The following is a 25803-nucleotide window of genomic DNA, read 5'->3' as shown; positions in this document are numbered from 1 at the left end:
TAACCTAAGGACATCCATGCCCGAGGCACGATTCGAACCTACGACCGTAGCGGTCGCGCTTCCAGACTGAAGCGCCTAGAACCGCTTGGCCGGCTCACATCGACACCTATAACATTTTACCTCCGAGAAAAACACACATCAGTCAACCAAGAGTTGGGTAGCAAGGCCCTTTTCTCATGTTGCCTGACAACTCTAATAGCTGCGGCTCTGATCTTTCTCAGTATGTCAGCTGGAAATTCTCTATAAACATATTTCATGCCCTGTTTTCTGCCTCGTGCAGAATAACTCTGTTTCCGCGCGCTACACCGGTTCATAGGTTTGTCCATTATTTTTTCTAATCCATTTTAAAAATGCTTCTGCTAAACTTTTCCTTAAACACTTCGCACTATTTTGCTTGTGGTACAGACGGCAGTCCGTTAGCTAACTGTTCCAACACCTAGACTTTATTTAATACTTTGTGGTATGTGACATATACTTTGGCGACTCCAGCCAACCTTAACTGAGCCAGACTCATGCACATTTCACCCGCCTAATGACCTAAGTGAGCGGCAACCTTCAAATAATTAATAAACACATACACGTTAACAGAATCTTCCGTCGGTTCTTGGGAGAACAACATTATAATAAATGAAAAGCACCAGTTTGCTTTTGTTCTACAATATATTGTAGAACAAAAGCAAACCGGTGTTTTTCATTTATTATAAATACGTACACTTTCTTACCAGTCTTAGACTAGCTGCTATAGGATCTGCAGAAGGGATAGATACATTCAAAAGAATTTTTGTTTAAACTGACTCGTATTGTACTTAGCAACCTGTTTCTGTAACGCAACATTAATATCTAAAAGTGAAGCGACTTGCCACTTCAAAAGCTCATCTGCTTCGTGCATCATGGCCGTCCAAAAATGGCTCTGAGCACTATGGGACTTAACTTCTGAGGTCATCAGTCCCCTAGAACTTAGAACTACTTAAACCTAACTAACCTAAGGACATCACACACATCCATGCCCGAGGCAGGATTCGAACCTGCGACCGTAACGGTCACGCGGTTCCAGACTGTAGCGCCTAGAACCGCTCGGCCACTCTGGCCGGCCTGGCCGTCCATGTTTCCAGCATTGGTGTAGCGACCGTCAGACTGTTACACAGATTATGAGGGACCTCAACTGTAAGTATACAGACAGAGACACTAGGAAACTGATTTATGTCTTATCATGGCCCAGCGATATTTGTTACACAGCTGTGCTTCATACAACCCTTTTTATAACTATCACATGTAACTGGAACTGTCTTTGTACATCGCAATCTCGTGTCCGGATAAATTACAATATCGCCTTATGACGGATCGAAGGTACCATTCTCTAGAGTTGCCCTGGATTGTGAGTGTTCAGCAAGCTGTTGCACTTTTACAAAAATTGCTTTCAGACCCATGTGAAGGTTCCGCCCAATTGTCACGGCCGTAACACGTAAAACAAAAGCCAGAGAAAGACAGACTCACCAACGTGTAATGCTGGACTGCGAGGTGAGGATTAAGGCGCGATGGTGGAGCCAAGTACACCTCTGATGTCGGATGCCTTCTTACAGCAACACTTCTGACGCCACATTCAGCATCCTAGAACGTTACTTGGGGTGTAGAAGTGGGGTCAGTTCAAAATCAGAACATGACCGACAGCGGACCATCCAGGAGACATGTGTATGCCAACTCAGAGGATAGATGCCCGTAGCCAGTATTAAAACAGTATTGTAATACTAAACATTTATTGTCCACAAAATTTAAAAGTTGACACATTGATTTTCAGGCAGCCAACATGAGGCCGGCTGGAGGTAGTGCCCTACCGCTTTACGCATCAGTCAGCACTCGGCACGCAGTCAGTGGCACTGCGATTCGGCAGTAGTGACGTCACAGTCACCTTGCATGCTTTAGCGCTCAACCATGTCTGAGCAAAGCCTTCTAGATACAAGGCCTACGCACAGCGGCCATATTGGCACGTGACGTCACAAACTGTTGGCCATCTTATCTTTAGTCGGCAGTCCTGTTGACGTGTATGTTGTGTTGAAACTGTGTGCCACGTGAAACTGATATAGATTTCATACAGTATTCGCCTACAGTTCTTCAGTATGGGATACAAGTGTTGCGTTCTCTTTTGCCAGGGAAATTATAAATCCCAAAAAGGCATTAAAGTGGACATGTCTCGATTTCCCAAATGTGTGAAGTTGAGAAATCGCTAGGTTGCAGCTATTCCCAGACAGGAAGTTGTATCTACGCATCATTCAAGGGTAAGTAAATGACAAAAAATTTATAGCGTGTTTATAGCGTGTTATTTGTTTCAATTGCACCACATCTGCCAATTGTTTTTAAAAGCAGTTATGTAGAATGTACCAGTATAATTTGTTTCTTAATTCTGGACCATTGGTGCGAGGTTAATACGAGGCTGGCTGTGAAATGTCTCTCATATCTGCAACTGTTGTCACACAGAATAGTTATATTAATTAGTGTGAGTCAAAAATGTGTAGTATTCCTAATCATTCCGACCAGATTATTGAGTTACCAGTACTTTTATTTGGAATAGCTACAGAATGATTTTGTTCAGTTTTACGTATACAGCTATTCGGAAATAATTTCAATTTGAGTAAACTACCTTAGGAAATTGTTTTAAGGAATTCAGTGTTCGACAGATTAAGCAGTATATAAAGCAGAATTTCGAGGTAAGTGTATTGTGATTAAATTAACAGCACTCTGACACACGAATTTCAGTCATGGATGTAGGAGAAACAATCTTTTCATGTTTAAGGTTCTAAAGTTCTGGAGAAACAGGGAAATAAAATATTTTTTCGGGTTTTTTGATTTATTAAACATTATGTCAGGAGGTGCTCCATTTCGTCGAATGATCTGAGTTTCGTGTGAGGTCAGCAAATTTTGAAGTGGAGAGGAAAATTTACGAAAATAACTGGGGAAACAAATTCTTAAATTCTGTAGGAGCTCCATCTGCTTTATTTAAAACCAAAAACATCTGCTTGTTGTTGCATATTGCCGATTTTTTACTGCGAGAAAACGCAACTCCTGAGGTAAAAGACAGAATTTAAAATTACAGTTTGTATTCAAGCCTAGAAACGCGTATTTAAGGCTAATCGTCAAAATAATTTTACAGCTTGAAATAACATACAGCAGTTTTGTTCAGTTACTTTACGCACTGATATAAATTTCCATACTTTCATTACAAGGGCACGTAGAAGAGGAAAGCACGAGAATCCCTATGCGGTCTCAGCTCTAACACTCGTAAAGTTCGTATAGCTGCAGAGTGCTTAACAGGAGCGTTCCCATACAGACCCGGCCATCAGTATGTGACGTCACAAGTGTGCGCGCAGGCCTGTAGTCTAGGTGGTGTTAGTGTGAGCCAAGTGAGGCTGCACCAAGATTCCGGGAGGCAATGGCCGGGGCACCTATGACGCTGTCATAGACTGCGCATAGGGAAGGCATCTGCCAGCTCTGCTCAGAACACGTGAAGTCGTATAGAGAAGTACTGCGAACTACCATCAAGAAAGAGCGAATGGCACCATCGAAGTCTGCCTCAGGAACAGAGGCGAGTGGCATCAACGGGTCACCACACACACACACACAGGTATCAATTTGATACCAGACCCTGCTGTTTTGGCCTCCAGAAGGCTTGACAGATGGTGATGGGTACAGCTCTCCAGCAGTCTTGATTTAGTAGTCATCACTGCGGTATACAGTGACCAAGTGCATCAGGCAGGACATACTGCTCTGTAGGCAATCGAGGGCGACTGGAAGAGCAAAGGTTCGACTGACATACTCCTCTCCCCCAAAAAGATGTCTGCAAACTCAATAGAACTCCATCAGAAAAAAGTAGAGTTTACACAGGACGAGATCATGAGCTCCGCCATGGTGAGGTAGAAGTGATACTTATGAACCATTCATCCCAGTTTTACTGCATGTCAGGTTTCTTGGTCGCTTCGGGATTGCATTCTTCACTTTCCAGACTGTCTTTTCCGCGAAGCAAGTAATCTGAATGTTTGTTCTTGCGTCTGACTTACGATTTCTTGTGACACTGTGCGCAGTCACCATTACAACGAATCCCTCCAGCACCATTATGTCATTTTGCTGTGTTGCTGAATTGGGTGCTCAGCTCACTCACGATGTTGCATCATCTTCGATGTTCGCTGTTGCTCCATCATTAATCCTTTGTCGCTGCCATTCAGCCTGGATGTTGCCCCATCCTGCCCAGACTTTACTGTTGCCAGGGAAGGGCAGCAAAACTTTTCTGGCTGCTCCAAGTAGACTACTCTGTTATGTAACAATACATACTGCACCACTTAGTGATGGAATGTGCTCAAAATTTGATACTCTTCTTCCTGGCAGTTTAGCCCTACCAATACCAATGAATTTTCTGTAATGTGCATAACGAAGGGGCAAGGAGTACTTTGTGACCATCACTAAATAAAATTTTAAAAAGAATATTGGTTAATTGTTATTTTTTATATTAAAAACACTTTTAAAAATTTTCTGTTGTGTAAGTATGGTCCAGAACCTGAAATTGTCGATAAGCACTCTCTTAGAAGTATCAAGGTAATGTGCACTTCCTAGGGGGGCGGCAAAAAATTTAAAAATGCGAATTTCGTTAATTATTGCCAAATCGTACTCACAACGTACTTTTTAAACAAATACTAATGTGTAAATAAAGTACCAAACCTGAAAACATTGAATATGAACTTCATAGGGAAGAGGGAAGTCTAAAGCTAAGACTTAAATATTTGGGTCAAGTTTAACTGAAAAAATTAAAACATTTCTGGAATCTGGTATACGTATTCATTAAAATGGATAAATTTTTTTCAAAATTTTAAAATTTATAGCTGTTGACTAAATAACAATATTTCCAAAAGATGTGCATAAAGTAACCTCCCCTTGGTACTGCTAGAGTGAAACGTTATTCATTGATGGCTGACTATGGCATGAGATCAGTTCCTAGCTACTCTCGATGGGGACTCGTGTATGTGTTTCCTGAGCAACGTGTCTTCCATTACTTGAGTTACCCAAGTCTCATACAGAATTGACCGGTTGAAGGCTTATGCGACACCCATCGGTGAAGAGAAGGTGATGCCAATCCTGAGCGGTCCAATCGGCATGTTGTTTGACCAATCTGTACCGCGCTGAATGGTGTCGTGGTTGCAAAGATGGACCTCGCCATGGACGCCGGGAGTGAAGCTGCGCATTATGCAGCCTATTGTGCACAGTTTGAGTCATAACACGACATCGCGTGGCTGCTCGAAAAGCATTATTCAACATGGTGGCGTTTCTGCCAGGGTTCCTCCGATCCAAAATCCGTAGTTCGCGGTCATCCATTGCAGTAGTAGCCATTGGGTGGCCTGACCGAGGCCTGTCATCGACAGTTCTGTCTCTCTGTATCTCCTCCACGTCTGAACAATATCGCTTTGGTTCACTCCGAGATGCCTGGACGCTTCCCTTGTTGAGAGTCCTTCCTGGCACAAAGTAACAATGCGGACGCGATCGAACCGCGGTATTGACTGTGTATGCATGGTTGAACTACAGACAACACGAGCCGTGTACCTCCTTCCTGGTGGAATGACTGGAACTGATCGGCCGTCGCACCCCCTCCGTCTAATAGGCGTTGCTCATGCATGGTTGTTCACATCTTTGGGCAGGTTTAGTGACATCTCTGAACAGACAAAGGGACTGTGTCTGTGATACAATATCCACAGTCACCGTCTACCTTCAGGATTTCTGGGGACTGGGGTGATGCAAAACGTTTTTTGATGTGTGTGTATACCTAGATGTAAGACACGACAAAATTAAGGAACACAGAAATGGATCAACTGTCATAAAATATTTTGTTATACGTAGAAACATCTGGTGTAACACCTGTAAATTAAATGATGTAGTTGTTTATTAAACTGTCATAAAAATGATATAAATTGTCCTTGAGCTTAGATAAAATCTCACGTTACAAACAGCTCTAACACCATGCAGCAACACGTAGAAATAAGGAAGTCAGAGATGCACAAATAATGTATGGACTATGCCCTGTGGAAAGTACATATGATATGTAACAGAGTTAATATAAGAGTAATATAAATACACCTTTGTACATATAAATATATGAAATGAATATTAAAGATTGTACACTACCTCGAATGTGACAGTCTCGAAGATTTCCCGCGCCCTCACAACCGAGATATCTAGTTGAGAAGATCTCTAATACAAATCTATCTACTTTCCGACTATCTTTTATTTCTCTTTCTTAATTGCAAGAACCTTGTTATTTCAGAAAATTTTTCCGAATTCATAATATTTCATAAAGCTATAATATGTCATAACCTCTTTCCTATCTTCCTAAATTCCTAATTTCTATACAAAAATTGTTAATTTTAAGATCTTATGTTTCTTACTTATTTTTAAATGTATAAATGTTTAAAGCTGCAGCATTGTCTAACCTTGTTAAAAAAGAGACGTAAAAAAGTGTTTTGTACAGTTTCATATTACGAAAATACTTGTGTTAGCATCAAGATGCGGTCATTTGTAAATGGCAGAAAAAAATGAAAACTTTAGTGATTCTCTGTCTGTAAGAAAATACAAAAGAATGCGTCGGTTTTAAGTGAAGAGGAAAGTGGTTTTAGGCAAGGACGATCATGTCTTGAGAACTATTACTGTGTCAGTTATTGTAGAACTGCTGAAATAAAAATAAAAGTGTATAAATGACATTTTTGGATCTGTAGAAAACGCATGAGAATTTCCCTACAATAAAATTATGAGATACAATGAGAAAGGTTAATGTGAGAGAAAAATGCATTGACCTAGTTAAAAGTTATAACGTAAAGAAACATGTATTGACCTGGTTAAAAAGTTATATAAAAACACCAAAGAAATGGTTAAAATCGGAGACGGGTTACTCGAAATATTTTCATTGACAAACGTCTAAAAAACGGTTATGAAATGTTACGTTTCCAGTTTAGCAGCCGTTCAATGCTTGTTCCAAATAAGTATTAGAGGACATTTTCAGGGTTGGGATAAAGACTGGTGGTGATACTCTTCAGTCTCTTTTATTTTTGGACGACCAGCTAATATTGTATCAAGATGAAGAGTATAGGGAATATATGCTGAGAAAGCTTCAAGAGGCGAGAATTAGGACAAGACAGAGTACATGTATATGGGACAGGAGTTGGTGAAAACTGACACAGAGGAAAGAGCAATAAAATGCTGCAGAAGCTACGAATATTTGAGAACAATAACAGACAGCTCCGGTACATGTGACAAGGATATTACTTCCAAAATAGCAATGGGGAATAGAGCTACTAAAACTTTTAATGGAATAATAGGGAATAATTATATTCGGCCGGACACTAGGAAAATAATATTTCACAATGCGGCGAAGAACGTAGTTCTATACGGAGTTGAGATGTGGCCTCAAACGAGGAAACTTACGGAGAAAATTAGAATAGTGGATACGGACTATATGAGAAAATATCTGCAGCTGACGAGGAAATTTTGGATACTATGAAATGAGGAAGTATTACTGGATGCAGGTAAGGTGCTCCAAAACGGGATAATATAACCCTTCATTGATAGGGGCACGCACAGAGAATGCTTGTCCATAGGTGGCCAAGGAAGATTTTAAACTGGGAGCCCCTCCGAATGAAGAAGGAAGGGAAGGCTGGGGCTAAGATTGGAACAATACATACGTGAAGCAATGGGAAGCAGAAATCTAGGACCAGATCACTAGAAGGAAAGAGGCCTTTGCAGTGTCGGAAACGGCTAACTCCTACGTGATGACACCGAAGCAGAGACGAAAATGCTGCTCTCTGCGTTGTTTACTAATCCTACGAATCTGCTACTGCTCAACTAAACATTTTAGGCGTACGTGAATTCAAACACTGTCATTAACAACCCGGAAGGAAACAACACGTAAGACAGGAGCTGTTTCAAGAGACGACCGTTGCGGCGATCAATTTGCCGCTTCAAAGGGGCATACAGCACACACTCGTGCCTTCGTCACAACTGAAACTGTTATTCATCGGACCACGCTAGGCGCAGCCACTGTTCGTGCACCAGCAAAGTTGTCTGCTGGTCCTTGTCAGTCATCTATTGAGCTCTGTGTTGCCGTGTCAGCAAAGGGAGGTAAATTGTCAGCTGCTGGCGTTCATGTAGTGACTTTCTCTCCTTACAGTCGTGACTTCCTCAAGTCTAAACTTCAACTGGACGGCGGTCAGAATCACACTGAGTCGTCGATCGTCCGACTTGAATTGCGAGTTGACGTGATGTCCATTCGTCAGCTACTTGTGATCGCCCTGTGCGCCAATTTCAGCGTATAGAAACACTGTCTATGTGGAACTAAAGAGTTAGCCTTGAAACGTCCCCTTTCAACAATTATACAAGACTGTGCTTAAACTGACACACAATATTTTGTTAGCGCAACGCAATCTGACTTTCAAAATTCCCTACAAAAGAATGGCCCTGACTAACATTAAACTATACCTTTCACAAATCACTTACCTCACAAAAATCTTCGCTGCTCAAGCTACTGCAATACAGCGAGCGCCACTACTGCCAGCTAAATAAAAGATTCAAACTATGGAAGGCACTAACTACTGATAGGGATAGTTAGCAAATGAAAGATATTAATAGAGAACGAACAATGTATTTACCTTGATATCATCATATATAAATATAGCAGTTCATGACAAATTACAAAATTCCGCCATCTCTCTCCCCACATCCACCACTGCTGGCGGCTCACCTCCAACTGCGCAACGCTACGCGCTGTTCACATCCAGCTGCCGCTGCCCAACACTACAATGGCGAGTATTACAACAATGCAAAGCAGACACAGACTGCCCACAGCACAGCCAGTGATTTTCATACAGAGGTGGCGTTACCAATAAAAAAACCTAAACAGCCTACTTACATAGAGAAAACATGACCAGCCTACTTACATAGCCCCCATGCTCCCCACAAAAAATTTTACAAATTTTTTTTTGGCAGTGGCCAATAATGATTTGATAAAATTTGTCATAATTACAATAACAAAGAAATTAAATGCACACACTTATTGATACAATGTTGGTCAAAAGCTAAAATTTTCTCACAGTCTATAAAGACAGTCCTGATTCATCACAGTAAAATTACAGTGTTTTTCCTTTTTTTTCAAAGTCTGAACAGTAAAAGAAAATGCACACAGAAGTAGTGGATTTCTATGCTGTCTTGAAGAAGTAGTGTTGTCCTTCCAATGGAAAGACAGTGCTGACTCTTGACATGCTGACAGGTAATGGGCCACAATGGAGCAAACCCACAGCAGAGTCATTCGAAGTTTTGAAGAGTATTGGTAGGTAGGTCATCACAGAGCAGACCCACTGGAGTCCTGGTAGAGATTGTGGTATTGGTGGGCCACCAGAGGTGCAGACCCACTGCAGTCCTTGTAGAAATAATGGTATTGATGGGTCATCAAAGGTGCAGACCCACTGTAGTCCTTGTAGAGATAGCCAGCAGTCATCTGTTGTGACTGTGCAGGTGCACAATCACCGTTGAAGAGTCTTGCGGATAATATAGCAAGTCCATAAACCACCACTTGTGCACTCACAAAGTTTCTGGAATTGTCCTTAGACCCAGCAATGCTGTTATCCAGTCCCTTGCTGAATCATTAACACACGTGCAAACGCTATCAGTCCCTACTTCTCACATATTGTCCATATACTATGACCAACAGAAACGTGTGCAGTGAAATGTAACTAACAAGTTAATAATATCATGAACTGGTGACAATTACAATTTTATAACATAAGAATACAATAACAAAGGTACAAAACACATCATTAAAAACATAATAATACAGATAACGTTTGTAGTAATAGGGGCTTTACAAAAGAATAGAAATAAACATATACATCAGTGTTACAGGAATTATGACATAAGTAAATACATAAAAGATCAGAATAACTTTTGAAACATCAACTTTACACATGAGCATTAAAACAAAACAGAATTAATAATGTCTAACATCTTTACAAAGTAAATAACATATTATTAACGCAAATTATATTTGAGGATAACAGTATTCCTCATCATAGTTCATGTAGCTGAGTATGAGAAAAATTCTACAACAAAAGTCTGATGAGGTAAACATACAAAGACAGGAAGAACATATATACACAAGGGTACCCAAACACATAGTGGGATAACACAAAAGGAAAGGACAGGGTTTGTTTCATTGCAGTATTTTGCAAACAAAACTTTCTTTGCTTCTTGGAGATCTCCCTTCATTCATTATTATTCCCAAAAGTCCTATCTAAGCCTGCCTTCTGTATTTCGTTCACATCCTCTGTCAAAAATAGTTTTTCTCTCTGCTTTCTGTATTCTGTTCACATCCTCTGTCAATAATAGTTTTTCTCCACTGTACAGTATCCTTTTTATTTTGCCAGACCATTTTCTGATAGCTTCTCAATGCATTTCTTATAAATTTATAATAGTTAGTTTCTTATATAGTCTCCTCTTAAGCTAACTTAAATCTACTGAGCTCAGATAGTAAACTAAGGGACGAGGCAATGCAGCAGCACATAACAAATTATCACAAACACCAATGACAAAAAAATGCCAATTTGCAAAGCAAGCAGCAGCAAATCTAAATTAACAGATAAAATGCAAAATTACAACTAATATGAGCCAATGTGCAGCAACATGAAAAATAAATGAGTAGTAAAATTGGCTTAGCAGAGTAACACAAAGTCAAATTCAGTAACACTACGCCTGGCAAACAGCAGTAACTTATACCTAAACATGACATAGCTCAAGCAGAAAAAATAGTTCTGATTAAATTGACGTCTGTCGTTATGATTATATCGTCTGTCGTCATGTCGGTAGATTCCGTAGTTTCTTCCTTGTCGGTCACGTGGTGGAGAATTTCTTCCTGAATCGTAACTGCGCGCAGAACTGTTGCGTCTGAAAGTATTCTGTCTCCCTTGATAATAATTGTTTCGGTTCCCATATTGTCTCTTTCTCTGATTGTCTCTGTGATATTCATTACTACGGAAATGCGATCTTTCTCTGTAACTAGTATTACTCTGCCAACGGTTGTCATACGGGTGGTGTCTGTTTTGGTCACGATTTGTGTTGTGAGAATAGCCTTGTCGTGTCAAGTTATTGCTTCTTTCATCACGGAATTGCGACGGATGTGATCTGTAATTGTTGTGCTCCTGCGTTCCGCGATTGTCAGTGTCAATTTCCAGTTCTTGTAACAGTCCCTGAAATGCTTCGATGTCGTCTTTGCAACGTCCTGCCAAAATAATATGTCGTAAATGTTCAGGCAGTTTGATTAAGCAAATGCGGATGAGTTCTGAGGGGCTGTATGGGTTTGAAAGATACTGATTCTTATGCAACATGTCTTCAAAATATTTCACAAGACTGGAAAATTCAGATTGTTCGAAACGTTTCATCATTATGATGCTATGTTTTACTCGATCTTGTGTGGCTTGAGACCAATATGCTGAGAGGAAGGCATGGTAAAACTCTCCTTCACTGTGGCAATCGTGAATTACCGATCGCATTCTTACAGCTGGTTCATTCTCCAAGTAGCCACACATAAATTCTAATCTGTGCTCTAATGACCAGTTGGGAGGAAAACAATGAGAGAATTGATGGAGCCATGCTTGTGGATGAATGTCGTTGCCAGAATTCTTAAATGTTTTGAATTTACGTGTAGTAATGAACAGCTTATAGTCAAAGTCATCATGTCGGCGAGTCGCATATCGGTCATTGTTACGTCGTTTCGGCGGTTCCATTTCAAAATTCGGTGCACCTTGCCAATTTCTTTCATAACTTCCGAAATGCCCTGTGTTATTATTTTGTGGCTGTTCCGTATTTCTGTGTCCCTCTTCCCGTATTGGGGCGCGAGTATCCTCTGAAATACGTAATTCTTGTATTACCTGTGTCAGCTGATCTTGTACTTCTCGGATTTCTCTTTTGTACTGTGTATTGATTTGATTTTGATTCTGTTTGAATTTTCTAATTTGTTCATACTCTTCTGTGTCAGTGAAGGCTACAGGTCTTGTGTCATTCAGATCATCATCTACCTTTGTAGATAAGTTAGTGACCTTATCCGAAAGTTCGGCTACTTTCTCCGATAGTGAACACATTTCCTCAGAGTGTTTTTCTGAACCAAGTTTCAGAGTGTCCATTTGTGTTGAAATCGTATCTACTGTGTCCTTTAAGTTTTCTTGAGTTTTTGCAAGTTGCGTAACCGAATCGGTAGATGCAACTGAGTCAATTTTAGCTTGCAAGGTGTTGTGATTTTCATGAACAATGGTTTGCAGTTCTTTTATGGCTGCTTCGTGATTCTGTAATACATTTTCATGCCGCGAAAAAATGGGTTGAAAATGCTCACAAATTTGTGTTTTTATGTCATTACAGACTTTTTGACATTTCGATTCAATGTTATGTAACTCACTAGTTAAATCTTCACGTGTTTGTTCAAGTGTGGTGTCTAACTTTTGAAGATTTTGTCCCATTGCGTCTAACTGTTGCTGTGTTTGTCTCTGGTGTTGTTCCATTATGTCTAACTTTTGAAGATTTTGTTCCACTGTGTCTATCTTTTGCTGTGTTTGTCTCTGATTTTGTTCCATTGTGTCTAACTTTTCAAGCTTTTGTCCCATTTGTTGCATTAATTGTAATAACAATGCACTGGTGTCTGAAACATGTTCCTCAGTGCTTCTCGGCAGTGAATTTGCACCGGCAACATTCACATTTTGACAAGCGGAAAATGTGTCTTGACTCATTTGAGAAAACGGTGAGAACCCAAAACCTGAGTCTGTAGTATTTGCAATATTGTGTTCTGTCATTCCCGATTCCTGAGGCGAGCTGTTGCCGACCAATCGATCGATAACGCTTCCCTGTTCACTACCTGTTTCACTGTCTACACCATTGTTTGCCGCCCGCTCCATTTCCCTATGCGCAATTACCAAATTACTACTTTGAACATTAGTTAATTCATTACCCAGTGGTGCTGGCAAGCTACGCTCGTCGTCACTATCAATTCTCAATTTACTTTGGAGCCTAGTGTTACGTTTTTCACACGCCATAATTGTCACAATATTTCACACGATAACACAGAAAAGCACAATTTGAAGTGCAAAAATAGGAGAACACATTAGCATAGCACTGAAAATAATATCTAGTTAATTGCAAGCGTAGCTGCGAAATACTTGGTGCAAATCTATATGCATGCCACAACTGTTTTACTGTACAACAATGAAAGGCTACAACTACAAAGGGGATTCTCTCTACAATTACGCGCTAGCAATAAACAAAAGCTACACTAAATACACAAACTACAAGAAAAAATCGGAAGATTCCAGTGAGGTATCCTAGGCTAAGGGTCGACATATGAAACGTCCCCTTTCAACAATTATACAAGACTGTGCTTAAACTGACACACAATATTTTGTTAGCGCAACGCAATCTGACTTTCAAAATTCCCTACAAAAGAATGGCCCTGACTAACATTAAACTATACCTTTCACAAATCACTTACCTCACAAAAATCTTCGCTGCTCAAGCTACTGCAATACAGCGAGCGCCACTACTGCCAGCTAAATAAAAGATTCAAACTATGGAAGGCACTAACTACTGATAGGGATAGTTAGCAAATGAAAGATATTAATAGAGAACGAACAATGTATTTACCTTGATATCATCATATATAAATATAGCAGTTCATGACAAATTACAAAATTCCGCCATCTCTCTCCCCACATCCACCACTGCTGGCGGCTCACCTCCAACTGCGCAACGCTACGCGCTGTTCACATCCAGCTGCCGCTGCCCAACACTACAATGGCGAGTATTACAACAATGCAAAGCAGACACAGACTGCCCACAGCACAGCCAGTGATTTTCATACAGAGGTGGCGTTACCAATAAAAAAACCTAAACAGCCTACTTACATAGAGAAAACATGAACAGCCTACTTACAGCCTAGACATTGTTTACCTTGTAAACGCGAATTCTTGCGTAAGCTTCTATACACTGTGTGACCAAGCATTTTGCAACAATTATCACTCTACGTTTAAGGCCATTCAACTCGCTATGCCCTGTCGTGTTAATTACACTGCTCTGATATCGTGATCACATTCGTCCCATACACTTCATCTACTAGCAACATTCTGGCAACATACACGGTGCGTCTTCAAATGGGTAACCCTCCCCGTGACTTTTGGCCATTCCCTATAAATAGACTTGATAGGATTTGACATTTTGCTGATCGTTACGTTATCTTCGGCAACGTGCAAAGTAAAATAATTTTAAATTGTCTCATCATCTTAACTATTGGCAAAAGCTAATGACAACACTGTAGAAGACAGGACTTTCTCTCACGGCGAAATTACTAAGTGCTTACAAAGTGACTGTTGTGATCAAACAATAAAGGAGGCAAGAATTCCTAGTATGTTCAGCGGTGGGAATCTGTGGAGAGCTCAGTCATTAGGGGTGAGGAGTCGCTTGCCTACCGACGGTACTTACAGGTACTTACACGCCTTCCGCGGGGCCCACTGCGTGGACCAAGTACTGCAGTTAGACGACATTTAGTCGGCCTGAAATGTCTGACGTGTTTCTTCTATAGAGGTATAGTTTCGGAGCAGTGGTGACTGCAGTAAGAGAAAGGAGAGGGTGAAATCTGGTGTTAGCAAGATGCTCACTCGGTGAGGTGCAGCCAGGTTCGCACCAGAGCGAAGTCATTCAGTGGAGTCTACAGGTACAGCTGATCACGTACAGTCCGTCGGATGAAGCATTCGAATGCTACCCGAGTGGTGTCCTGAATTTTACGTTCGCATGTCGGTCGAAGGGTACCAAGCCTACAGAAGAGCAATTCAAAAGTACGAAATATCACCGAGCTTGCTGCGTTCGCGAGAGACGAATTGTTATTCGAATCTTGTGCCAAAATTTGTTACTACAACTCAGTAATGACTTTCATGAATGTATATAACAAATAGTGAGCTCTCAATCAATACGTTTAACGAAGTCTCCTTAACCAGTCATCAAATGATGGTGAGAAAGGAGCAAAATTCAGCAAGGATAAAAGCAGCTATCAACGAAGCAAGCAAGTGAGAGAGCTCATGAACCGGGATCCACGAACAGTGGTGGGCAGTCAGCACAGGTTGTTGGTCTGCAGGTTTTAAATCCCACTGGATACAAACACAAATTCTTGTTTACGAGCGTGATAGCCGAGCCCTGTCAGGCGGTGCTCACAGTAAAGTCTATACTGATGCGGAACACAGTCACAAACGGTACAAACCGGGAGACTGTGATACTCGATTTCATCCAGGAACTTGCAAGCCGAATAATTCCAGAACGGATGCCAAGTTCGTCCTAAGCAATATGCAAACAGTCAGAGTTGTATCCAAACGGTTCAAATGGCTCTGAGCACTATGGGACTTAACATCTGAGGCTATCAGTCCCCTTAACTTAGAACTACTTAAACCTAACTAACCTAAGGACATCACACACATCCATGCCCGAGGCAGGATTCGAACCTGCGATCGTAGCGGTTGCGCGGTTCCAGACTCAAGCGCCTGGAGCCGCTCGGCGATCCCGGCCAGCCAGAGTTGTATCCAAATCGAAATCACAGTCCAAAGCGAAGCAGTCAACACAATACTATTGTTGTTGTTGTTGTGGTCTTCAGTCCTGAGATTGGTTTGATGCAGCTCTCCATGCTACTCTATCCTGTGCAAGCTTCTTCATCTCCCAGTACCTACTGCAACCTACATCCTTCTGAATCTGCTTAGTGTATTGATCTCTTGGTCTCCCTCTACGATTTTTACCCTCCACGCTGCCCTCCAATGCTAAATTTGTGATCCCTTGATGTCTCAAAACATGTCCTACCAATCGATCCCTTCTTCTAGTCAAGTTGTGCCACAAACTTCTTTTCTCCCCAATCCTATTCAATACCTCCTCATTAGTTACGTGATCTACCCACCTTATCTTCAAGTGGCTCTGAGCACTATGGGACTTAACATCTAGGGTCATCAGTCACCTAGAACTTAGAACTACTTAAACCTAACTAACCTAAGGACAGCACACAACACCCAGTCATCACGAGGCAGAGAAAATCCCTGACCCCGCCGGGAATCGAACCCAGGAACCCGGGCGTGGGAAGCGAGAACGCAACCGCACGACCACGAGCTGCGGACCCACCTTATCTTCAGCATTCTTCTGTAGCACCACATTTCGAAAGCTTCTATTCTCTTCTTGTCCAAACTGGTTATCGTCCATGTTTCACTTCCATACATGGCTACACTCCATACAAACACTTTCAGAAACGACTTCCTGACACTTAAATCTATACTCGATGTTAACAAATTTCTCTTCTTCAGAAACGATTTCCTTGCCATTGCCAGTCTACATTTTATATCCTCTCTACTTCGACCATCATCAGTTATTTTACTCCCTAAATAGTAAAACTCCTTTACTACTTTAAGTGTCTCATTTCCTAATCTAATCCCCCGATTTAATTTGACTACATTCCATTATCCTCGTTTTGCTTTTGTTGATGTTCATCTTATATCCTCCTTTTAAGACACTGTCCATTCCTTTCAACTGCTCTTCCAAGTCCTTTGCTGTCTCTGACAGAATTACAATGTCATCGGCAAACCTCAGAGTTTTTACTTCCTCTCCATGAATTTTAATACCTACTCCGAATTTTTCTTTTGCTCCCTTTACTGCTTGCTCAATATACAGATTGAATAACGTCGGGGAGAGGCTACAACCCTGTCTCACTCCTTTCCCAACCACTGCTTCCCTTTCATGCCCCTCGACTCTTATAACTGCCATCTGGTTTCTGTACAAATTGTAAATAGCCTTTCGCTCCCTGTATTTTACCCCTGCCACCTTCAGAATTTGAAAGAGAGTATTCCAGTTAACGTTGTCAAAAGCTTTCTCTAAGTCTACAAATGCTAGAAACGTAGGTTTGCCTTTTCTTAATCTTTCTTCTAAGGTAAGTCGTAAGGTTAGTATTGCCTCACGTGTTCCAACATTTCTACGGAATCCAAACTGATCCTCCCCGAGGTCCGCTTCTACCAGTTTTTCCACTCGTCTGTAAAGAATTCGCGTTAGTATTTTGCAGCTGTGACTTATTAAACTGATAGTTCTGTAATTTTCACATCTGTCAACACCTGCTTTCATTGGGATTGGAATTATTATATTCTTCTTGAAGTCTCTGGGTATTTCGCCTGTCTCATACATCTTGCTCACCAGATGGTAGAGTTTTGTCATGACTGGCTCTCCCAAGGCCATCAGTAGTTCTAATGGAATGTTGTCTACTCCCGGGGCCTTGTTTCTACTCAGGTCTTTCAGTGCTCTGTCAAACTCTTCACGCAGTATCTTATCTCCCATTTCATCTTCATCTACATCCTCTTCCATTTCCATTATATTGTCCTCAAGTACATCGCCGTTGTATAAACCCTCTATATACTCCTTCCACCTTTCTGCCTTCCTTTCATTGCTTAGAACTGGGTTGCCATCTGAGCTCTTGATATTCATACAAGTGGTTCTCTTCTCTCCAAAGGCCTCTTTAATTTTCCTGTAGGTAGTATCTATCTTACCCCTAGTGAGATAAGCCTCTACATCCTGTCATTTGTACTCTAGCCATCCCTGCTTAGCCATTTTGCACTTCCTGTCGATCTCATTTTTGAGACGTTTGTATTCCTTTTTGCCTGCTTCATTTACTGCATTTTTATATTTTCTCCTTTCATCAATTAAATTCAATATTTCTTCTGTTACCCAAGGATTTCTATTAGCCCTCGTCTTTTTACCTACTTGATCCTCTGCTGCCTTCACTACTTCATCCCTCAGAGCTACCCATTCTTCTTCTACTGTATTTCTTTCCCCCATTCCTGTCAATTGTTCCCTTATGCTCTCCCTCATACTCTCTACAACCTCTGGTTCTTTCAGTTTATCCAGATCCCATCTCCTTAAATTCACGCCTTTTTGCAGTTTCTTCAGTTTCAATCTGCAGTTCATAACCAATAGATTGTGGTCAGAATCCACATCTGCCCCTGGAAATGTCTTACAATTTAAAACCTGGTTCCTAAATCTCTGTCTTACCATTATGTAATCTATCTGATATCTTTTAGTATCTCTAGGATTCTTCCAGGTATACAACCTTCTTTCATGATTCTTGAACCAAGTGTTAGCTATGATTAAGTTATGCTCTGTGCAAAATTCTACAAGGCGGCTTCCTCTTTCATTTCTTCCCCCCAATCCATATTCACCTACTATGTTTCCTTCTCTCCCTTTTCCTACTGACGAATTCCAGTCACCCATGACTATTAAATTTTCGTCTCCCTTCACTACCTGAATAATTTCTTTTATCTCGTCATACATTTCATCAATTTCTTCATCATCTGCAGAGCTAGTTGGCATATAAACTTGTACTACTGTAGTAGGCATGTACTTTGTGTCTATCTTGGCCACAATAATGCGTTCACTATGCTGTTTGTAGTAGCTAACCCGCACTCCTATTTTTTTTATTGATTATTAAACCTACTCCTGCATTACCATTATTTGATTTTGTATTTATAACCCTGTAATCACCTGACCAAAAGTCTTGTTCCTCCTGCCACCGAACTTCACTAATTCCCACTATATCTAACTTTAACCTATCCATTTCCCTTTTTTAATTTTCTAACCCACCTGCCCGATTAAGGGATCTGACATTCCACGCTCCGATCCGTAGAATGCCAGTTTTCTTTCTCCTGATAACGACGTCCTCTTGAGTAGTCCCCGCCCGGAGATCCGAATGGGGGACTATTTTACCTCCGGAATATTTTACCCAAGAGGACGCCATCATCATTTAAACATACAGTAAAGCTGCATGTCCTCGGGAAAAATTACGGCTGTAGTTTCCCCTTGCTTTCAGCCGTTCGCAGTACCAGCACAGCAAGGCCGTTTTGGTTAATGTTACAAGGCCAGATCAGTCAATCATCCAGACTGTTGCCCCTGCAACTACTGAAAAGGCTGCTGCCCCTCTTCAGGAACCACATGTTTGTCTGGCCTCTCAACAGATACCCCTCCGTTGTGGTTGCACCTACGGTACGGCCATCTGTATCGCTGAGGCACGCAAGCCTCCCCACCAACGGCAAGGTCCATGATTCACGGGGGGGACGCTATACTATAATAGTGCGAAATACTATATACTATAATATACTATATACTGTATACTATAATAGTGCGAAATGGAGTGTATCTTGTACAGTAAGTATACAAACTGACTTACATCCGCGGAGCGCGCTAATTTACTGTCTTTAAAGCGTGAAAAATTAAATTTATTATAATAAGCGACTTTTCTAAGATGTTACCAATCTCATTATCATCTGAGACAACTAACGTCCGTAGCTCCACCACATAAACCATTCCGTAATCCTTGTACTTGTTTAAATTCATTTGCGGGTAAGATATTTTTCAAGAATGTCTCAATAAAAATTCTATGATAATATTCAAAGTACTGTTGTTCTCTAAAGGATTTTCCAAACACATATTAACCGTCATTCGCTTGGCGAGCGCTTTTGTATGTGGTTCAGTCTAATAGTGCTCAAAATGGCCAAATAGCGAAAAGTCTCTAGAAGTTTTTTTTTGAATTTTCGAAGTACCATCAAAATTTCTGGTCAAAAATGGAAAAAACTACGTCAAAATGAGACTTTTTTGGGTTTTCCTCTTATAAATCAGAAACGATTCACCGAGCAGGGTGACGTAGTAGTCATCACACTGGACTCGCATTCGGGAAGACTGCGGTTCGAACTCGCGTGAGCCCATCCTAATTTAGGTTCTCCGTGCTTTCCCTATATCGCTACAGACAAAAGCTGAGACAATTTCTTTGAAAGGGCGCGTCCGATTTCCTTCCCTAATCCGAGCTTATGCCCCGTCTCTAATGACCTCGTTGTCGACGGGATGTTAAACACTAATCTCTTCCTCCTCTTCTTCCTCCTCCTCCAGAAACTACTCAGTTTTCGGCAAAGTTTGTTGTTTATCAAAATAAAGAGGATAAAATTTCCCTGTAAATAGGTCTGAGTGACGTTATTTGTCAGACCACACGTGTGCCTTGTAATGTGTGTTGTAGTCTATTGCCTTACTTAGCTGTAAAATGCCCATATATATTCTCATTTTACAAACGAATCAGGTAAGACGAGAGCAGTGCAGCAAACGAAGCGCGAGGAAGATGAGACTTTGAAATTTCTTTAACATTATTATGTAAATAATACATTGTCATAAATATATTTCAAATGTCAATTAAAGCATAATTATTGTCTCGTTCACGTAAGTTATTTGAACACCTTTTAATTGTACGAATGACGAAAGCTTTCATTTTGTCGTTGATCGATCGTCAAAGCATATTGAGGAATAGAATTGGGTTTTGGTGATTTCGCCCGAAATTACTCTAACTGCAACACACGTTATACGCTGTATGGTCGATCCGAAGAAAAAAGTAATTCAGGCCTATTTTGTGGGAAATCTTGACTCTTTATTTTCATAAATAGACGACCATGTCGGAAATTGTGCCGTTTCAGAGTTGCGAGCGAAAAACCCAATAATAGTTTTGTCATAGTTTTTCCATTTTTGACACATTTGCGGTCCGATATTCTTATGGGGCTTTAAAAATTATGATTCATCACCATCTAAAACATGTAGAAAGCTTGTCAAAAACATTTCAACAAACTTTCCAGTAAGACTATTGGGATAAGGATCTCACGTAGAACGAAGTGGGAATTATATCAAAATGTTAGAAGTAGTCACAAGAAAGCTACATTAGCTCTTTACAGACAGTATTGGAAGGAGCTTAAAATGTTATTAGGAAGGGAAAGAGTATGCGGTACGCAAATAGAATAGCTAATTCAAAGAATAAAATTATGACCATATGGTCAGTTGTGAAGGAAATGTCTGGTCGGCAGCACAAGGTCGACGATATAAAGTCAGTTCGTAATAAAAATATTTCTGTTACTGATAAATCAGATATACGTACAGTATGTAACAATCATTTTCTTAACATCGCTGGTGAATTAAATAAAAATTTAGTTTCTACCGGGACTCATATAACACTCTTGGCAAATGCCTTTCCGCGATTGATGTCTGAAATACTCCTCTGTGATGCAGACAAGGGGGAGATTGCGTCAGTAATTAAATCACTGAAGACTAAGGGCTCTCATGGATCAGATGGAGTGCCTAGCCGAATATTAAAGTAGTGTGCTGCACATGTTAGCACTGTACTTAGACAAATTTGTAGTTTTTCCTTTAGGAATGGCCAGTTTCCTGAACGATTAAAGTACTCATTAGTAAAGCCGCTTCATAAAAAGGGAGAAAGGGATAATGTAGACGATTTTAGACCTATTTCTATGCCATCAGTGTTTGCTGAAGTTATTGAAAAGGCTGGATAACTGATCCTTTTATATCACATAATTTGCTATCAAATGTACAGTTCGGCTATAGAAGTCGTTTAACAAGTGAAAATGCTATATTCTCTTTTCTCTGTGAGGTACTGCATGGGCTAAACAAAAGGTTTCGAATGCTAGGCATATTTTTTGATTTAACTAAGGCGTTTGACTGTGCTGATCACAAAATATTGATCCAGAAGGTGGACAATTACGGAATACGGGGAGCAGCTCACAATTGGCTCACCTGTTACTTTAATAACAGACAGCAAATGGTCATTATTCACAGTGTTGAGAATGGCTGTGGTGTGGGGTCAAATGGGAGGGAGTTCCCCAGGGATCAGTGTTGGGGCTACTCCTGTACCTTATTTATATAAGTGATTGCGCTCTAGTATTACGGGTAACTCTAAAATATTTCTGTTTGCTGATGACGTTAGCTTGGTAGTAAAGGATGTTGTGTGCAAGATTGGCTCTGTTTCAAATAGTGCAGTTCATGACATAAGTTCATGACTTATAGAAAATAAACTAACGCTAAATCACACTAAGTTTTTACAAAATGAGATTTTCACTCTGCAGCGGAGTGTGTGCTGATATGAAACTTCCTGGCAGATTAAAACTGTGTGCCGGACCGAGACCCGAACTCGGGACTTTTACCTTTCGCGGGCAAATGCTCTATCAGCTTTTTTTTTCATCATTATGTTTGGTCGTTGCGGACGTCACATGACATCCGTTAAAGTTCGTTGTTGATCCTTTCACTCAGTATTTTGTTACAGAGGCCAACCAGCTCTCTGGCCGAACACGCTGAGCTACCATGCCGGAAACTGAGCTACCTAAACACGACTCACGACCTCTCCTCTCAGCTTCAGTTCTGCAGTACCTCGTCTCCTACCTTCCAAACTTCACAGTTACAGATGTAATTCAATGTTACGTTCGTCGCAAAATTGATGGCTCTGTAAATTCCTACAACGTGAGAACAGTACATACTTTCTGCCTTTCCTAGACAGCTAACGCTCTTTATGCTGTTCAGAACGGCGGCAGCCACGAACTATATTCTTTATAACAATCCCAGCGCCAAGGATGGCACTCGACTATCGACGAATTTGACACCAAAACTATGCTGTATCAATCAGCTTCAACCTCGCAACTAATATACTCTTCTTGTAGAAATTATGACTCAAAAATCAAAGTAAATAAGTTAATTGATCTCGCTTACTGGCTGATTTATTTCGTTATTTATTTAGCGCATTAACAGAAATGATAATTGTGATAGGATTCTTCGGCGTATGCTGTATTGATGTACGCTCCACTTGCGCTCTTACGGTGTGAGGCGTAGGATACTTATGGTGCGCCGGGCGGAGTGGCCGAGCGGTTAAAGGCGCTACAGTCTGGAACCGCACGACCGCTACGGTCGCAGGTTCGAATCCTGCCTCGGACATGGATGTGTGTGATGTCCTTAGGTTAGTTAGGTTTAAGTAGTTCTAAGTTCTAGGGGACTTACGACCACATCAGTTGAGTCCCATAGTGCTCAGAGCCATTTGAACCATTTGATACTTATGGTGCCACTACCATGGACACCCTATCCTGTTCAATCGCGAATGCTTGATGAGAAGAACGACTATCGGTATGTCTCTGGATGAGTAGTAATGTCACTGATTTTCTCATCGCATATGAGAGGAAGTAAACGCCTCTATTGTAAAGATTGCACTCTCGCTGTTACTAAATAATACTGTTACGAAGTGTCCTCCTCTTTGTGTGATTTTCTTATATTTTCGACTAATGAGAGCTGATGAGAATTCCTGATTTATGAGTAATACTCAAGAACCGATCGAATAAGTGCTTTTCTGTCACATCTTCGTGAATGAATACGTTTTCATCATTACTCCAGTGAGCTTCAGCCTGCTATCTGCATTTCCCACAATTTATTTTCTGTGGTCATTGCCCTTTAGGTCACACCGGATGGTTATGCATATGAATTTTACGGCTGTTGGTCTTTCCAATGATTTTTCGTCAGAAATGAATCGAACAGTATTCGGTCTCTTCGTCTATTTATACCCAGTACGTTACATTTATTTAATTGCAGAGCCAGATTCCAGGGAGTCGTAAATCCTCTACAGGTGTTTCTGTATTCCGCTACAGTCTTCTACAGCTCCAGTCTCTTTATAGACGACAGCATTGTCCGCTAGGATACTCTTGGAACTTTTGCCATAGTCCACTATGTAATATATATGTATTGTAAACGATAACGGTGCTATAGTATTCCCCTAGGATAACCCCTAAATCACCTTTACATCTGGTGATTTCGTCCCGTTAAGAGCAACAAGTTGCGTTCTGTCTGTAAAGAAGTCCTGAACCCAATCATCAGTCTGAGTCGGATACTCGGTAAGCTCGTATTTTGTTCACTAAATGACACTACTGGACTGTACTGGAAGCCTTTCAAAAGGCAAATAATACAGCATTAACACCGTCGTCGTTGTATACGGCACGCTGGATATCTTGGGTGAACAGAGCGTTCTCGAAAATGGATTAAAAACACTCATGACCACAATAAAATATTTGTTTGCAACGCTTAGTGGTTTCGGTCGGACCGTGACCATCTTCAGATCATTTATTCCTTGATGGAAGGCGGTGGCGGTGAACACTCTTGAACATTTGACGTTCGTGGGATCACTACACCTCCTCCGTTCATCGCAACCGTCGTGGAAATGGTCCTCTGACGGTCACATTCTGACCGAAAGCCCTAAGCATTGCAAACAAATATTTTACTGTGGTCATGGGTGTTTTTAATCCATTTTCAAAGTATTTTCGCCAGAGCGCTTTTTTTCTCCACTAGAAATGTCCTAAAAATTACAGAGGGAGCTGAGTTTCGCAGCCGCGCGGGATTAGCCGAGCGGCCTGAGGCGCTGTAGTCATGGACTGTGCGGCTGGTCCCGGCGGAGGTTCGAGTTCTCCCTCGGGCATGGGTGTGTGTGTTTGTCCTTAGGATAATTAAGGTTAAGTAGTGTGTAAGCTTAGGGACTGATGACCTTAGCAGTTAAGTCCCATAAGATATCACACACACATATGAATATTTGAGTTTCGCAACTTCCCTGTTGGTGGAATCTGCGTTGATTTTGATAGAAGAATTTTTCGTTATTCAAACATAAAACATGATCCTTCTGAAGTCAGGGTCGTCTAGTTATTACTGGCCTATATCACTGACGCCAATACGCTGTATGTAGTATATCTACGGGGATTCTGCCCAACTTTGCACTTAAATGCGATATTGAACCTTGCAGTATACTGACTGTTGTGGATAGCCAACATGCCATGTACAACCGCATGACGTCAGAAGCCACGACCCTTTTTATATGACGGCATCATCTTCAGATGACAAGCCACGACTTCTTACAATGACGTCACTACGCTCCTAAACCCTACCCATCTCCGTCCCTCCCCACTCCTGCAATCACAGCTTCGTATTTTACGTGCTAGTCATACCTAGTATTTTTCTGCCTTAAAATGAAACACAATGTACCAGCCGAACAATTATCTTGACTGTACTGAAAAGTATCCAAACAATCTTAAAGTTTGCGCCATGTTCAAAAGAGTTTATTCAAAAAACTTACATAAAGGATGTAACGTGCAGTATTTTCACATCTGAAATACGTCAGCAATACAGACACACACACACACACACACACACACACACACACACACACACATACACTATGTGATCAAAAGTATCCGGACACTCCCAGAAACATACGTTTTTCATATTAGGTGCATTGTGCTGCCACCTACTGCCAGATACTCCATATCAGCAACCTCAGACATCGTGAGAGAGCAGAATGGGGAGCTCCAAAGAACTCACGGACTTCGAACGTGGTCAGGTGTCATACGTGTCATACGTGTGTCATACGCCTGTATGCGATATTTCCGCACTCCTAAACATCCACAGGTCCATTGCTTCCGATGTGATAGTGGAGTGGAAACGTGAAGGGACACGTACAGCACAAAAGAGTACAGGCCGACCTCTTCTGTTGACTAACAGAGACCGCCGAAAGTTGAAGAGGTTCCGAATGTGTAATAGCCAGACATCTATCCAGACCATCACACAGGAATTCCAAACTGCATCAGGATCCTCTGCAAGTACTACGACACTTACGCGAGAGGTGAAAAAACTAGGATTTCATGGTCGAGCGGCTGCTCATAAGCTATACATCACGCCAAATGACACCTCGCTTTGTGTAAGAAGCGTAAACATTGGACGATTGAACAGTGGAAAAACGTTGTGTGGAGTGATGAATCACGGTACAGAACGTGGCGATCCGATGGCAGGATGTGGGTATGGCGAATGCCCTGTAAACGTCGTCTGACAGTGTGTGTAGTGCTAACA

The sequence above is a fragment of the Schistocerca serialis genome, chromosome 2 (genome assembly GCF_023864345.2).
Source record: "Schistocerca serialis cubense isolate TAMUIC-IGC-003099 chromosome 2, iqSchSeri2.2, whole genome shotgun sequence".
In the NCBI taxonomy this organism is placed as follows: domain Eukaryota; kingdom Metazoa; phylum Arthropoda; class Insecta; order Orthoptera; family Acrididae; genus Schistocerca; species Schistocerca serialis.
The sequence above is the reverse complement of the archived record's forward strand: the minus strand, read 5'-3'. Positions refer to the sequence as shown.